Source organism: Convolutriloba macropyga, chromosome 8, assembly GCF_964194025.1.
Source record: "Convolutriloba macropyga chromosome 8, txConMacr16.3, whole genome shotgun sequence".
Taxonomy (NCBI): domain Eukaryota; kingdom Metazoa; phylum Xenacoelomorpha; order Acoela; family Convolutidae; genus Convolutriloba; species Convolutriloba macropyga.
Genome location: NC_134475.1, coordinates 28,502,152 through 28,515,911, shown reverse-complemented (window position 1 = coordinate 28,515,911; position 13,760 = coordinate 28,502,152). Strand labels below are relative to the sequence as shown.

The 13,760-nt window shown below is 32.0% G+C and overlaps 1 protein-coding gene across 2 annotated transcripts in view; it reads right to left on the bottom strand.

The window, feature by feature from the left end:
- The window catches only part of LOC142344059 (uncharacterized), a 390,373-nt gene that overhangs the window by 197,910 nt on the left and 178,703 nt on the right, over positions 1-13,760 (bottom strand). The window lies entirely within an intron of this gene.

Below are 13,760 nucleotides of genomic sequence, written 5' to 3'. Positions count from 1 at the left end.
CTCTTTTTGGATTTTCTCAATAATGAGATCGTCTTTTTCTACTGTTGGAGATTGCCAGTTTTTCATTTTTGGTTTATATTTTGGTATTAAATTGGTTTTAGTTTCGGTATTATACTTTTTGATTGAAATTGGATGATATTCGTTTTTATCAATGTTTATCTCGAAAGGGTTGTTATGTATATTTGCTAAGACTGGGTAGTGTGTTTTTGCTGACGTTTCGTCATTTGTATTGTTACATATGCTGTATTTGCATTCTAGGTTATTTGCAAAATGTGTTTTCGCAGAGAAAAACTTTATGTTTTCTGGTATTTCCACTGTTATATCACGTGTTTTAGTAAAATGTTCTTCATCAATTGTTCTACTCAGAAGATCGGGGGGGGCTAGGTCCTTTCCCTCTGTCCAAATAATGTGTAAATTTGGAAATTTCATTAGAATGAGTTGAAATCTTTAGACTCTATGGTTAGATTTGTTTTTCTGAGTGAAGAGGTAAATGATCGGTTTGTGATCAGTAAATAATAGAATTGGATGGTTTGAGCCTGTTAGCAAGAATTCATATTCTGTTAGAGCGAATATTATTGCTAAACATTCTCGAATTAGTGTGGATAGTCGCATTTCTATAGGTGTGAAGAGTCTTGAATTCGCTGAGCCTAATCTCATTTTCTTCAAAGTTGGGTGTTGTTGTAGTAAAGCTGCTCCTATGCCTGTATTCGAAGCATCTGTTACTATGTAGAAAAGTTTCGAAGTATCTGGCATTGTTAACTCTAAATTGTGTGTTATTGTTCTTTTCATTTGTTCGAAAATTGTTTGATGTTCTTTTGTCCATTTGAAATCACTTTCTTTGTGTAAAAGGTTATATAGTGTTTGTAGTATTGGTTGCATGCCGTAGACATATTTTGCAAGAAAGTGTATTGTTCCGAGGTATCTTTGGAAGGCTTTCATACTTGTTGGTCGTTCCAGTTTGTGGAAACCATCAATTCTTGAAGTTAGTGGTTTTACTTTCTTGTCTTCTATAATGTGTCCTAGAAGTTTGACTGTTTTCAGCATGAAATATATTTTATCAGGTGCTGTTTTAAGTATTTCTTTCAATAGTATTTTGTTATATTCTATCAGTGTTTCATACATCTGTTGGTACGAGTTGGTTTGGATAAAAATATCATCAACATAGGTGATTACTGTTCCTTTTCTGATTAAGGGGTAAAGAAAGTGTGTTAGTATTGATGCAAAGGCTGCGGGTCCTATTGATATTCCATAAAATAATCGTTTAAAGCAATATTGTTAATTGCCAATTGTGAAATGAGTGTATCTCATTGATTGTTCATCTAGTGGTGTCTGGATGTATGCACTATTGAGATCAGCTGTTGTAAATATTGTTCCGTTTATTCGTGTTAGTGCCACGTCAACAGGTTCAATGGGCCAATTGCATTTGGATTCATCCATCATGCTATTCAAGTGTCGAGCGTCCAATACGATCTTTAAGGATTCTCCTTTTCGTAGTATTATTACGGGGTTTGTAAAGGTTTTTCCCGTTGATAGTTGTTCTTTATTGACAGGTGCAATTATGTCGTATTTTTTTAATACATCGAGTAGTTTTGAATTCGTTCTCGAAGGTGTATCGGTAATTTACTGATTCTTTGTTTTTTAAAGATTGCATCTTTTTTCATTTGGAGGTTCAGTTTTACTTTAGTTTTTCCGACGTCAAATTTTGTTGTTGCGTAAACTTGTTTGTATTCTTATATGATTGATACTACTTTTTCAAATTCTTCTTGTGTTAAGTATGAGTGTTGGAAATCAAACATTTGGATGAATTCTTTCTCTGTTTCCGTGTATTTGTTAATATTGAATTTGCATTTGAAATTAGGATTTCTTTCAAATGTTGCGACTTGTTCAATTGTTTCATTGTCTTGTGTATTTAATATTTCATTGATATCGTTTTCTTTTTCGTATGTTAAATGGTATAATGCTGCAAATCAGCCTATTGAGTTTGTTTGGTACATTCCTTCGTTGTGTTTTCTAAAAGTGATGTTTGAATATATAAAGCCGAGTAATACAGTGTTGATTGTTATTTTATGTTGATTTTTGTTGTTTAGAAATATGTCGATGAAGTGTTCTGTTTCTAGTGACAGATCTTTTATATCAGTGAATGATAAGTTTTGGTATTTGTTTATTGGTTCAAAAAAGTAGAATGATTTTTTAATTGTTTTTCCACTCGATGTTTCCATTTCTTTGAAAATTGGTATTGGAAAGGTAATGCATTTGTGCTGGTTTTCCTCAAAGTACATTGGTTCTCTATTGAAGATTGGGTATAATCTAGAAAAGTAGGGATATCCTTTTGTGTTGTTCATAAAGAAAGTAATATCTACAATTGTGTTAATATTTATTGTTAGTTTATTTGTGTTCATATTAATGGTTTCTATATATTCTTTGAAGAACGGGGTTCCAAGAATGTTATGATTGCATTGTGTTATATAGAAATAGATATTAAAGTTTTGTTGAAGTTTATATCTACTGTTTGACGTTCGTTCTGGTGTTAAATTAAGTGTTACTGTCCCGAATGTTTCTATGGTCGTATTTTTTGATGCTGTAAGTGTTTTGTTAGATTTTCGAGTTGTATTTCTGGGTTGTTGTATTTTATTTCCTTCCATGTATCTTCGTTCAAGAGGTTCAACGTTGCTCCAGAATCTAATAGGAAATCGATTTCGAGTATTTGTTTCTGCTTTGTAAAATTTTGTTCTAGTTTGTTATATTGATACATCTGTAATATCCAGGTAGGGTTGCTTTGTAATGTATTTATTACGGTATTGCATGTATCTTCGTTTGCGTTGTAAAATTTATCTAATATTTCTTGGTCTTCATAAGATGATTCTGATTAGTACTCTTTTTCATCTGTTCTAGGTGGGTCATCATTTCGGGTTTGTCCTTCTATGTTGTTTTTTTATTGTATTTATTGTAACTGTTTCCGTCTTTACTGCGATCTCTTGGTTGGTATCTATTGCTTTGTTCTCTATTTGATGAACTCTTTCTATTGTGTCTGTTATTGTTAGAATAATGTCTATTGTTACTATTTGATCGTTGTCTATATCTATCACTTCTGTTTGAGTCTCTACTGTAGTTGCTTTGTCTGTTATATTTATTGTTGTTGTAATTATTGTTATTACTTCTGTTGTATGATGAACGTTGTCTTGAAAAACTACGGTTCGAATTTCCGGAGTTTGATCTACTATTGTTGTATCAGTTATAATTATTGTTTTTATTGTAGCTATTAGTTCTACTTCTGCTATAATTGTTTCTATTGTAGCTGCCACTTCTATCATTGTTATTTCTGTAAGAATTCCTGTAATCTTGTTGATTTCTGTTATTTTTACTAATGGAATCATTGTAGTATCCATTTCGTGATTGTGATCTATATGGTGTTCTGCTTCGTGAATTGTTGTAAACTGGTGATGTTGATGGTAATTGTCGTCCATTAACATTGTTTGAATCAATTTTTCTATTTGGTAGGTTCTAGTTATTTCTGATGTGTCCATAGAATGACTTTTCTTTTGGTCGTGTAATGCTTTCTCGTCGTGGTCTTTTAAAGCATCTGCCTTTTTGATGTCCGTGCGAGCTGCAATATCTGCAAATTAGTGCGAATTTCGGTCTTCCTTTAAAGTTTTTTCTATCATATGTATTGTTAATTCCGTTTAGAACGTTACAGATTGTTCCTTCAAACTGTTCCAGATCATTTCGGTTTAGATCGTTAATAATATTACAAGCTGCGTTCATTTGTTTGAGAAATTCATTGATATTTGACGTAGTTTGATTGACTTCATATAATCTTTTATGATTATTTGTTATTGTTCTTGTTAATTCCATTTGCTCAATTTTATCGACTAATTTTTTGAATGGCGTTTCCGGTTCTCTTGGCGTTTGTTTATGGTTTGCATGTTTCTTCAAAGCTGATGTTTTTAATTCGTTGTCCAAGCATCTGATAAATGTTTGTTTCATTACACTACTTCTATAGTCCTCTGTATAGAGTGAATACGCTGTTTTTTCTAATGTTTCAATTCGTAATGCTAATGATCGTAGAGATTCATTCGTATGTTTCTGTAGTTGTTGTAACACTATTTTTGCTTGTTGTTTTGATTTCTCTGAATCGAACATGTCTGAGAATTCTTTGCAGAATATTTCCCAATCCAGTTTTGTTTCACTTGACAGAGTGGAGTACCACTTTTGAGCTGGTCCTTGTAGAGTATGTTAAATTAAAGCTGCTATTTTACTTTCCATTGGTGATGTCCTGGTTTATTTACGGTTTGTATGCCACTACTAAATATCATCGCTGCTACAATGCTATTTAATTATTCTTCAACAGTGTATGCTGAGTCTGTACCGTCGAATGGTCTAATTGTTGTTGGTACTGAACCACTAATGATGTTCTGTTCTATTTGTAATTCTTCCTTTATGCTCATTGATGTTAATTGTTTATAGAATAGTAGAAGAGGTTCTACGACTGTTGTTTTTCTCTTCTGTTGTGATTGAATTAGTTCTTCGTGTACGATTTTCTTGTTGTCTGTTATTTTGTATATTGTTATTTTCTGTGTTTCTGTTTTCTGTTCGTGGATTATTTTGCCTATTAATATCATCTATGGTTCTTTCAAGTCTGTTAAACATCATTTCCATTGCTTCTTCTTGTTTTCTTTCTATGTTTTCATTTATTAGTCTAAATTTGTTTTCTAGGTTATCTAATAGTTTACTTGTATGATTTGTTACTTTTTCTGTTATTTCATCTTTTAGTTCTTTATAATTATGTATTTGTTGTTCCCAGTATAGTTCTTGATTTTCACGGTTATCGTTTAATGAGCTAATGTATGTATTATTTCTATTATAATTATGTGTTGGATACTGATTTTTCTTTTTAACGTTCTGATTTACTGATGGCGGTAGCCAGCTCCCAAATTTGAGATCTTTTTCTTCTGAGTCAGAAATGTATATTTCGTCTGCTATATTGTTTTGATGGCCAAATAAGTTTGATGTTAATGGTTTATCCGGTTTTATTGTTGATTTTTGTTTTGATTGTAAACTTGTATTTACCTGAACGTCTTGTGGTTTTGACGTTGATGTCAAACTTCATGACAAATTAAATGATGAAGAACCTGCCTGTCCTTGGTCCATAATTTTTACATAATTTTCTAATCCTTCTATGTAATTCAAGCTGTCTGAACGTACCTTTAGTGTGCTTTCAAAGTGTGGTGAATCGTTCTCATTGTTCCAGATGTTTTTGAGGTCGTCACATAAGTTTTCAATCTCTTCGTGGAATGTTTCTCCAAATTGTGTTCTTTTGTCATTAATGTGTTCAAGATTATCTAACCAGAATAGGAATGTAAATTCTAAAATAATTTTTATTACATCTAATGTTGCTGTTTTTAATTCTGTTTTAATAATTTTTGTTAGCCAATTGTTGTAATTTATTATGTCAATTCGTAATTTATCATTTACTGATTGTATTAGTTTCTGTTGTTCGGTTAAATATCCGGTTGTATTCCGTAGCATTTCGTATGTTGTGTTTGATATTAATGTTAGTTTTGTTCTATCTTGGGAATCTTCGTGTCTCCTGAAGAATGTTTTGAATATATCAGATAGTGTTGTTTCATTCGGGAAATTATAGAATATTTTTCTATTTCCTTTTTCATCTGTTAAGGTGAATGTGTAGTGTTTGTTAAGTTGGTCTCTATCCAGTAGTATTACTGGTAGATACTGAGCCAGGTGATTTCTATGGATGTTAATTTGTTGTATATGTTTTGTTTCTTTGAAGAGGTTATTCTTCAAATTTATTATTATTTTGTAAATAATTTCACGGTTTTCTTGCGGGCAATCGCTAGCAATTGTAAATGGTGTTAAGAAATGACTGGTAGTCATTTTTGTTTGTTGGCTGGTAGCCAATAGTATGCTGTTATATGCAGGTATAATGATGTGGTTATCAATAATAATTCCGTTAGGAAAGTTAAGGATTTTTTTGGTTTGTTTTTGTTTTAGTTCGGAACGCAATCGACAGGTCGCACCAGATAAATCGTGTCTCGAGTAAGTGACCTTGCGAGGTTACTCTACTGAGGTCTTATAGTATCTCAAGACTATATTACAATAGTGAGACTTACCTGACTAACTAAAGTTCTATATCTCTAGTCTGTTACTCTTCTATCTGAGCTTCAGTAGATAGTGCACGGGCCCCAACGCTAAAGTCTAACGTATATCGCAATACAAAACAAGAGCGGAGTAGAGAGAGAGAAATATAGTTTATTATTATATCAGGTTTGGGTATGACCCTGATCGGTACCAACTAAAAGGTTGTGTCTGAGGGAAAATAATTAAACATCGAAGGAAAGGTATTTCTTCTATTTTAACCAATCAGGAAAGAGTATTTTCAGTCTTTATTTATTTAAATAATAAAATCTTCAAATCTTCTTTGTTGGAAGTCAACATTGACTCCAAATATACTTATTTAATTAATTAACATACTCAAAATTATAATTTAATCCCAAGTTCAGTTCTGATGACTCAGCCTCGTTTCGCCTCAGCCACTACTCAGCCTCGTTTTGGATAAACTTATCAAAAAATTTTGCAAACCGATTTTATACAAACTCTCCCGTTAAGCCAGCTTCTGGAGTTCGTTTTTGTCAATAAGTAAGTTCTAATTGATTGGGAAAACAAACATCAAACTTGAACTTGTTTTTCAAACATTACAAAAATAAGGAAGTATTCATCACCATTACGCAGGAAGTCACTTTTGATAGGTAGAAAGAATTTTTTTTTTCGCGAAACAGGGTTAGGTTTGCAGAATTGATCATTAGATCAACAAAGAGGAAGTGAACTGTTCATACATTGTTGTGATGAAAAATTTGAACATTATCTGCATTTGCATTCTTTAGTTTTTTAAGACCTGAAGCTTCAAACATTTTGCAGCATTTCATGGTTTTTGCCATTTTGTGGCAAGGTATGATTATCCCAATATTTCTTTCTCATATCAATGGTGAACATCACAATTTCTCTCATAGTTAAATTGTGCTTTTGATAATTTAAACGAAAGTATTTAGATTAGCTCTTGTAAAATACAACAAAATAATTTGAGATGTCTTTTTTGTGAGGCTGGAAGATAAAAAAACCTCAAGTTTAGCCATGTTTCAACTCACCTAATTAGTGGCTCTAATTACACGTTAGTTAATATAGTTGAAGAAAAAAGTTAATATAGTTAGGATTATTTCAAAAAAATATTTGGTGAGGTTGAGGATGTTTTCTGGCGGTTTCACAACAATAAATGTCCTAATTTTTTTATTGGTTTTGTGTTGCTCTATTATTTTGACTGAATCTGCTGAACTTGACGAACAACGTATCAATTTTCAGAAAGGGGATGCTAACTCTGTCATTTACGTACGCTCTGACCTATCAGTAAGTATTTTTTGTCCACCTCATCAAATTGGAGAATGAAGCGTCGGTGAGAGTAGAGGGAAAAACAACCCTTTTTGCAGCTAAATAAAACAACAAATAAGAGTTGGTTGTTCGGCTGGAAATATTATTTTACCATGAGACAAAGTCACGAGAACTGCTCAGTTTTGAAAATTCTGTCTCTTTTTAATATGTCTGTTTTTCTTGCCCTAAGTAACTCCTTGCTCATCTTCAAGAGAAAACATTTTTCCAACGAAAACTTTCCAACGAAAAAATTTAGAACCAAAAACACAGCAACTTTTTTAACGCTATTAATTCACTTCCAACAACAAATGACAATATATTCAACGCGGATGAGAGCATAGCAAGTATTGAAGCACAAAAAAGAACTTAGAAAATATCTTATAACTTAGAAACTTAACTCAAGTTAATAAACTCAAAAAGATAACAAACTTACCAGATTTATAACGACTACTGCAGGTAAGATTTTAGAAAATGAATGTGAATCAGTTTTGAACTATATGTTTGTCCAATATTGATATTTATCTACTAATTTTGGATGGTAATTGCAACTTTGTGAACGATCTCAAGCGAACTAAATTTTTGCACGTAATTATGAAATGACACCCACTCACACGCCTCAAAGTCGCCTAATTTTTTGATACATTAACCTTTTAACATTAACCTTTTTTTATGTAAACTGTAAATATTATATTGATATTTCAGACTATATATACGACTGATTTCTCTTAAAATCTTCACCCTTTCTTCTCTTTTGAATCTCCTAAAATTAACTCTTATTCTCTCTAATATCTTTTGAGGTTAAACAGCTTCAATCTCAAACTTGCCAAAACTCGTCCTGCCTCATCGGGCTTGTTGCGTGCGCTACCCTCTCCTTAATCTTGCTAACAGAAAGCACGGAACGGTTATATTAAGCATGAGAAACCGGATGTTTTTTGCAGTATTAAAACCAGTTTTGTATGAAGATTTTGTTTTGGTGCTACTGTTGGCTAACGAAATGCTCAACCGTCTGTAATGTCAAGAAAAAATGATTGAGTTCGACAAAAAATTCTAGTTGATTGGATTTATTTTGAGAAATAGTTTTGTTTCTTCGGAGCCTTCTGTAACCATATTGTCTATATACTTTATGTTGCAATTTGATTCCTTTTGATCAACTACTTCATAAATCAATCACGTTTAGACTCTTGTTGTTAGTTTTTACCACTTCTGTGAGCCACTAATATGAGATTTATTCAATCGGTTTGCTTTAAAAGTTGCTAACCCCCTATATTTTAAATATGGCCATACAATAATCATGGCTGATGTTCAATTCCATAGTTCATAAAGCTTTAGTTTTGCGTTTAATTTTTCTCAGTCTTCTAATGCATATTTTCTTTACGTAACTAAGAATCCACCTAGACCTTAAGCCGCTAACAGGCGTCTTTTAATGCATTCAATTTTGTTTCCAGAAGGTCCTTATCTTGACAGGTTATTACAATTGGAATGGTAAGTGCAAATGTAAAAAAAGAGGCCTCGATAAGGTACATTTGCTCCTAATGTTTCCACTTCGCTCTTCAAACTTCAAAACTTTTGACTCAATTGTTAATTGTCCATCAAATGAAAAAGAAGAACAGGAAATAATCAAAAACGCACACACCATTTGTAAAATTGATCTGTGAGTTAACAGTTACATAACTATTACATAAAAGATATACATAATTAAATAATACTTATTATGCATATACCTAAACACGTATATACTTATACATATACATATACATAAACACATAATAAATACATAGATATACATTATACATAATAAAATTACATAGCAGTTACATAATAGAAAGTAACAAAACCAAATTTATAAATGAAGTAAGCAATGCTTCGTTGGAGTTCCGATGTTAACTGCCATTATTTGGACAACGAAAAATTTAACAACAGCAAAAAATTTTTACATATTTTTTTTAAAATATGTAATATTAAACAATTTAACGTGTCCTACACTAGAAAGCAGATGAGACTTGTCCACAATGAGATTAGGTGAAAAGTTGAGAGTACGAAGAACAAAGAAGGCGAAGTACAAAAATCTATCAAATTTTTGACAGCAAATGATACAACGAAATAACTTCAATTTCTAATTAGAAAAACTCACAAATTTTTTATTAACACAGAGAGTCAAAATCATAAAATTATTAGCTAAAACATAAACCACTAGAGTGGTTGAAGTTTGTTTCAAAAGAAAGTAGACTGCATTTGTTTACAACGAAACTAAGTTAGAAAATGAGAAACTACAATTTGCGAAATGTGTAACAAAAAAGCAAATCAGAGAAACAAATGGGTAACGTGTCATTAATCGGAATACGCAACAGGACTGCATAAAGCACAAAAAAGCAGACAAAACTCAAAACTTCACAAAAAAACAGTAAAAGACGTTATCCGGTAAAAACAGAATGCATATTCAATGAAAATTTTCCAAAAGTAAACTGAATTTTTCTCTAATAAAACTTTGCTATGAAAATTGCTCAATCAGTTGCCCTATTGCAACGCATTTTATAAGAATTTAATTGTTCCAAAATGTAGAGGTTTACTTTATTTGATAAAAGTTGAAAAATTCACACTGAAACCGAAAAGAACTAAGTCAAATTTCAAGTGTTTACAAATATTGAAAACATCAAAAATTCTTTCAAAAAACGAAATTGCAAAAAAAAAATTGTTATTTTGCTTTAAATTGAAGGAAATTCGAAAATAGGAATCGCGTAATCCTAATTGCTGTAACATTACAGATGCAATTAGAGAACAATATTATAGACCCTATTTTTCTGCAGCCAAAATCGGTTCTTTTTACGTGTTCTTAATCATTAAACGTCATTTAAGTGTAGAACCCAAATACAAAAGGAAAAAATAAAAAAGTAACTACAGATCAGCCCTCTCACATACGCACACCATCAGCATAAGCGTCATCACAAAAACCAAGAGCATTTATTGTTCCGTTTTTCTCCTTAATTTTCCTTTACATAGGATCCATCATATTCCTTTATAAGATCCGACAAATTTTTTTCAAACTTTCCAAAAAGGTACTCATTTTTTGCCTTTTTTAAAACTTAGTGGGCACACCAAAAGTCTTCTTATCTTGAAAGTTACTTATTGGCTTGGTCTTGGCACCACAATACCGAGAACAATTTCTCTTTGCCTGTTTGTTACTCATTCGACTAGCAGTTTCTGATAGTTTTTTTTTTACCGTTTCAAGCAAAATAAATCCGAAAAAAACATTAGAACAGCAAAATGTGAAAAACGAGTTGAAAACGATGACAAGCTTCATTTCTATAAAACAAAAGCCCGTAAGATATTCAAATGTCACTACAGTGCAACAGTTTTACTAAATATTTTGTTCAGATAGAATTGATACCATATCAAAGCAGTAGATTTATACTGAACAAAATGTGAAAAAACTATTGCAAAGTAGCTTATTTAGTGTCAAAATTCAATCCAATTCGATCAAAGGTTTTCCTCAAACACAAATTAAAGCGTTGAAATTTATGCTCAACTGGTTATTTAACAGAGACGAGACCACTATCAAGCGAACTGAATCACGCAAACTGCAGTAGTTTTTTTAATTGAAACATAACTGACTACACGTCGGAAGAGTTGCTCTCGAATGACTGGTGGGAGCTCTAATGAAGGGGGGGCTGAATGTGACTAAGAAGTTCAATAATGGGCTTCAAATAACCACATTAGAGGTTAACATATACCACTATTAAGATTTAAAATGGACAATGGCACCAGTTTCGGCGCATTTTTCATTTGACTTTTAGTATTAAATTGAGTTCATCTGGTTGAAATTGTGATTAAGAGAAAATTTTAGATCACGCAAAACGCAAAAAATTAAGTGCGTAAAAGTCAATCGAAAAGTCAAAACGGTCAAGCGGAAATTTTGCATAAAAATGACAAACACCTTTACAAATATAGCCGGCAGATTGCCGGAATAGCTGCGAAAAAATACTTACGTGACGTATAATAGAGTTAGAAACAGATACAGATATAAGTTGAAAAGTTATCGACGCTGCTCAAAAAGCTATGTAAAAAAACAGCGATAAATTAAAAGCTTATTAAAATTCATTACACAGAAGCTTTTTCATTTGCGACCTTTATTACACATATGAGTTCCTTTGACCTTAACTTAATTCAATATAAACATAAGTTTTAAAGTGCAAAAGGCATTTTTTTGAGTGAGGTAAGTCACTTATGATCAAAATCTAATCACGCAAAACAATTTTGCTAGAGAGATAAATGACGTCACGCGCGCAAAAGCCGTTAGTGGGAGGAAGGTTTGACTTTTCAGCTTCGCTGAGTGAACAAATGTAAAACGAAAAAGAGCGTCACACGACGAAACAAAAAACATAGCAGAACAATTCCTTACAAACAATTCAAACAATTTTCATTGACAAAACAAAAACTAGACCTATAACGGACTATTAGTGAATTTGAAAAACCCTTTCTAAAAAAATCAGATAAATTTAAAAAAAATAGAAAATCATGTGTCAAAATGCCGCATGAGAACAAAAAACGAGCGAGAAATGGAAATTTGGTTCAAACAAAAAACTAGGCATGGAATGAACTCTGAATGGATTGTGAAAACCATTTGGAAAAAAGCGATTCAAAAAATTGAAAAAAAAACAGTAAAAATCAAAGTGAAATCGTCGCATGTGAACAAAAAACCACTAGCGATAAAGCGAATTTTTGTTCAAACATCGTTTTCGCACTCTATTTTAAAATTAAAGCAAAAACATTTCTTGCCGGAAAACCACTCGCTTTTTTGCTCCTTTTCCTGTTTCGGCCTGACCGAAATCACTACTCCAATTTCACATAAAAATCAAGAAATTGTGTGAACAGATCTTAAAAAAAACAGGGCCCCAATACAATTCAAATTTTTTGAATTGTAACATAGCCGGAAGAATTCCGGAAGCAACTCGAAGCATCAAAACTTCTCAAAAAAACCGTAATTGCAGTTGAAGCCATTTCCTTTTGTATTAAATCATTACCTCCTCAGGTTTGATCTAAAAATTGCTGAAAATTAAATCACTGTCACCAAGAGAACAAAAATGCAGCAGAATTTTATATTATTGAAAACGTCTGGTAACGTTAAAGGAAATAATTAGGATGGTGAAAATACTGATAGGCTGAAAAAGCTGACATGGCTATCAATTGCCCTCAAATAGTCTATGGTTCTAATCTCAAAAACATCGCGAAAGCAAACGGCAGATAAAAATCTTAGAAAATAAGGTAAATTTTTCAAAGAATGCTCGATTTTAAGAATCAGAAAACCACCACAATTAGATGTCCTGTCACTGCATATGAAACAAAAATAACACATACTTCTAATGACGAATATCCAAGAAAAATCTGAAATGATTCAAATTTTAAAAACCGAAAAAATCAATACAAAAAATATAAATGTAGGTGCCAGGACAAATCTAGAATGATACAAACTAGAATGTCAAGAATTTGGACACATTGTAAGGAACACAATAACAAAAAGACTAATTCTTGATTTTTGAAAGTTGTGCAATCGAATTTAAAGACTCAAGAGAAACGAATACATTTCATTGTTCAGCATTCGAGACATAGAGAAGACAAGGAGTCATCCGAGACAATGATACGTCCTCTTGATTGAAACAAAAAATAAAAAAGCAGAACTGAAACCTACGATTACGAAACATTGACACATATTGCAAAAAAGTTCATCAAAGTTTTTTGAGACTGCGTTTATGAAAAAAGTTAATGTTTTTCGAAAACTTAGCACCAAAAAAAGATTGAATTTTTTATTGAAACGAAACAAAAGTCTCTCACGTTGCACAAAAAGACTATTTCTATTAATTAAAATCAAATTACAAACAAAAAACCGAGAAAAAGTGGAAAAAATCTACCAGAATCGGATTAGCATACGTACAATTTTATAAAGCAAAATTACATCGCGGTAGAAAGAGGCGTTGAGTATATAAATTAACAAAGGGAAATTACTATATTAACTGATTTTGGACAAAAAGACGGCTGAAAGATCCAAAAATGAGCAAACTTTGAACTTCAAACGCATTTTCCGGCTCTGCAAAACACTGTGGTATCAATGTCGGAGGTTTACATTTCAATATAGCATCGAATAAAAACTTTCTACAAAACCAAATTACAAGCAAAAAACGGGGGCACTTGGACAAAAAAGGCTAAAAACGGTTATCTATATGTGCCATCCAGTCAAAAACTACTTTTCAAAGTCAAAAAGTCATTCACTAAACGCAGCGCATGATCAAAAAACTCTAGCTCAGAAAAAATTAGTTCACACGACAATTTTA